The following is a 4,534-nucleotide window of genomic DNA, read 5'->3' on the forward strand; positions in this document are numbered from 1 at the left end:
AAAAAAATATATAGGGGCATGACCACACAGCTACCCACGTCGTTGACTTTCTGTGACCTTACCCGGGAATACAGCTTTCAGCTGTAATAAGGTATATTTGGACTCAACGATTTAGTACGGAGATACGATACATATTTATACTATTTTTGATACATTGTAAGTGTACATCTATATGGGATCACTTTGTATTTTAAAAAAAATTATTTTAATTGACTGAATTACGCTATGGGCACTTCTGTTTCTTCGCTTGTAATCAGCTAAATTTAGATGGAAGCATGCAGAGTGCGCTGACAGCTATCCAAACATCCATCCACTGATCCAGCCCTATTTTGAGTGAATTAAACAGAGTCTGCTGATACCAAACCAGTGAAAGGCACGCTGTAAACCCATTACCTTCTGGTAAGTGAATTACCTAGAGGGGATTTCCATAGAAGCAATGTGGTGAAGGATTTATCTGGGATTATGATCTGCAGTGATTTAGTATTCAATATTTTTTACGAACGGATCAGCCACTATCCCACACCCTGCTTTGTATATTTAAAACACAAGTGGAACTTTTTAGCTTTATTTACATATGAACATCTTAAGCGCTACTAATGTTTGAAAGACTTTTTTTAAAACATATTTTTTGATACAGGAGAATGCTGCCAACTTCAAAACCCTGCAGGCCACAGTAATAGCCACCAAGAATGCCACCTTCTAGGACAACGTGGGTGAAGGAATTTCCCAAATATTCTCAAATGGAGGTTTCTGGAGAACCGATAGTACCAAGCTTAAATCCCATGGCAGAAAAAAAAAAAAAAAAAAAAGACCGTACAGGCGGAGCCACACGCCAGACTCCTTGAATGAAGGTACGGACTAAAGAGTGAGTAGCTAGGGGGTCACTGAAAGAAGATTGCCAAGGCAGACACCTGGCCCTTGATGGTACTCAAGGCCAACCTCTGCTCAACACCCCCTTACAGGAAGGCCAAGATCTGACCTATAGAAAAGGAGCAAGGGTGAGCGCCAATCTACTCACACCAAGAAACGTACGTGTTCCACGTATGATGGTATATCTTACTAGAAGTCTACTTCCTCGCCTTCAACATAGTAGGAATTATTGATCCCGACAAACCTCTACCTCTCAGTACTTGGCTTTCAATGGCTAGATCATTAAAACCAGCAACTGTAAAACAGGATTCTAAATCAGCCCTTGGAACAACTGGTCCTCTCTGAGGGGTAGCTCCCAATGGACGTTGATGACCACCAGAAGACTTTAGCCCTCGGTCCTTCACAGGCACCACAGAAGAGGAATGTGTTGGCCCCGCAGTGGCACTAGGATGACTGCAGCATCTACTAGGGGGAACCTGCAGTAACTGCCTGTTGAACTAAGCCTGCTGAAGAGGCCAGGATCAGTCGCATTGCCGAACCTGTCAAAGTAAACATGCTGCCTGCCGCAGAATACGCTTTCCTCTTGACTGGGTCTTTAAAGGATGAGGAATCTACTGGAATCATGGTTGCTTTATTTAAACTGGAAACCGGAGGGTCTACCACTTGTGGTAGACTGGTCCACCATGTTTAAAGCGATTCCTCAAAAGGGGTAACATACTATGTAGCATTTAGGTACTACAAAAGGTTGCTTTGGTTGCCCCCATTCCTTGTAGACAAACTTTCCAAAATATGGCAGACCAGGAAACCTTAGCTGCACGAGGTGCCTTGTGTGTACAAAAAAGGGACAGCCACATCAGTGGCCACATTAGCCACATCCTCCATTTTTAAAGTCTCAATCACTGCAGTAACAAGCACGTCCACCAGCGGTTTTTCCTTTGCTGCTGTGACCATGGAGGAGTTATCATGAGAAGGATCAGGGAGCATAGTATCAATTCCCACTGGACGGGCCACATCCACGTCAGCATCAGACTCAGTCAGACTGACAGGAGGGGACAGAGGATGCTTCCTGCCTGGACTTTGCCCACATGCCACTTCCACCCAAATATCGGTCGATATTTGCAGTTTTTTTATTTAATCGGCATCGGCCGATTGTGTTGATAAAAAGGCAGATTATACTTACAGCGCGACTTGCAAATGACTTCTGTAATAGAAGTCAATGCAAGTTGCCTGAGTCTTCAGTGAAGCGACTTTCCTCCTCTCTGGGCAGTCTGCCAAGAAAAGAGCAAAGAGATGGAATGTTTACACTTCTGAATGAACTGAGCTCTGTGTGTAGAGTTCTCAGTTTAACCATTTAAAGACCAAATCTTTTCTGACACTTGTTGCTTACAAGTAAAAATCCTGTATTTTCTGCCAGAAAATCACTTGGAACCCCCACAAATTATATATATATTTTTTAGCAGAGATCCTAGGGAATAAAATAGCGGTTGTTGCAATATTTTATGTCACATGGCATTTGCGCAGAGGTCTTTCAAACACAATTTTTTGGGAAAAAAAATACACTGATGATTAAGGAAAAAAAAAAAAAACAGTAAAAGTTAGCCCATTTTTTTCGCCCAAAAGTTTTGATTACCTGTTTTTATTTAATATGTATATATTTCTTTTTTTATCTAAATTATACATACAAGTAAACTGATTGGAGGTTTGTTTTGTTTACTAATGTTTAAATGTAAGAAATTTTCTGTATCACTTAAGGCTGCTTTCACACTGGAGCGGACATGCGTTGACGGTAAAACACTGCTAGTTTTAGCAGTGCTTTACCGTCATTTTAGTGGTGCTATTCAGCTGCTAGTGGGGCGCATATAACCCAGCTAACGGCCGAGGAAGAGGTTAAATGCGCCTGTGAAGCGCCGCTGCCAAATCGCATTACATGCACTTCGGCGGTGGTGCCCATTCATATTAATGGGCAGGAATGCTGGAGGAGCGGTATACACCACTCCAAAAGGTGCTGCTTGCAGGACTTTTTTTTTTTTTTTTTAACATCCTGCCAGCGCATCGCCTCAGTGTGAAAGCACACCGTCTTTTCACACAGACTGCAGGGGAGCCATTTTGCAGGCACTTTACAGGCGCTATTTTTAGCCCAAAAGCGCCTGAAAAACCCCCAGTGGGAAAGGCGTCTGTTAGATTTTATGAGATGAAGGGAGGAAAAAAAAAAAGTAAAAAAATCAGCCTAACATATTGGCCCAAAAAAACAAAACAAAAAAAACGGCATCATATATCGGCCGCCGTGATTTCTAAATTTCGGCATCGGCCAGAGAAAAACCCATATTGGTCGACCTCTAAGCCACACCCCTGGTTTTAACGTGAACTGACAAACAGAACAATTTGGTTTGTTGCAGGCGGTTGGGGTGTGAGCTGGAAATTTTTCTTTGTTTTCTCATGTGTGTTGTACTTTCACACCGGGGCGGTGCTTGTGTTAGCAGTAAAGTGCCGCTATAACCACTTTACCGCTGTTATAGCGGCGCTTTTCAGGAAAGAGTTAAAAGCACCCTTGTTGCGGTGCTTCGGCAGCATTGCCCATCCATTTCAATGGGCGGGACGTTTTGGGAGTGGTGTATACACCGCCCCAAAGATGCTGCTTGCAGGACCTTTCTTCCTGTCCTGCAAGTGCACCCCACCCCAGTGTGGCACAGGTGCTTTTCAGGCACTATTTTTAAAGCTAAAATGCCTGAAAAGCACCTCAGTGTGAAAGTACCTATCGAGTATGCATATGTCCTACTATTTTGTTCAAAAATTAGGAAAATGCAATTTTCTTTCATTTTGATTTAAAGTCAAATTTGTTTTGTTACGGCGCTTTTAAAAACTTCCCTTCATGGTGGAATATTTGCATCTCATGAAAAAATACACTCGCCAAAATGATAGTTCACTAGTTTATTGGAATACCCATTATAAACAGTACATTTTCTAGAGAATTATACATTGTTACTATTAAATACTTTAAGAAGTCAGTTGTATAAAATAGAATTAAAACATATTTTGAACCAAATATCTACAATAATAATCTGTACAAACACTTTACATACACCTGTTTAATAACAGGTGGCACAAAGTTAAAAATAAATGGACATGCAGTAAATCTACATAAAGCAAAGCATATTGAATATGCTACATCATATTCATCAATTTAGGCCTCATGTACAGTGCTGCTGTTAAACTGACGTTTAGGAGCAGTTGGACATTTTTTTCAGCCACCCCTGAATTCTCCTCTATGTTATCTTACATGTACACAGGGTCGTTTATAGTCGTTTCTAGGCAGTTGAGTTTAGAAGCATTTTTTTTCATGGATGTTCAGAGGCATTTGAAACACCAAATGCCTGTAAACAGCCTGTAAACACTACTAAAACATGGTAACTCACATGTAGCAGCGTTTTGTTTACAGACTTTTTTCATTAGTACAAATGCTTCTAGATGCAAACGCGGCTAAAAGCGGCATGTAAAAATGCCGAAACTGAAGTTTTTAGTCACCGGTTTCTAGCTGACACATTAAATCATTCAGGAGAGGTTAAACAACGTCCTGTGTACATGAAGCCTTAGGAGCATATTTGTTTACCACAGATTATGGAAAATAATTATAATGCAATCAAACAGGGCATCTAGAAAATATTTC

The sequence above is a fragment of the Lithobates pipiens genome, unplaced genomic scaffold, assembly GCF_037356315.1.
Source record: "Lithobates pipiens isolate NorthernLeopardFrog02 unplaced genomic scaffold, aLitPip1_a1.2 Scaffold_22, whole genome shotgun sequence".
In the NCBI taxonomy this organism is placed as follows: domain Eukaryota; kingdom Metazoa; phylum Chordata; class Amphibia; order Anura; family Ranidae; genus Lithobates; species Lithobates pipiens.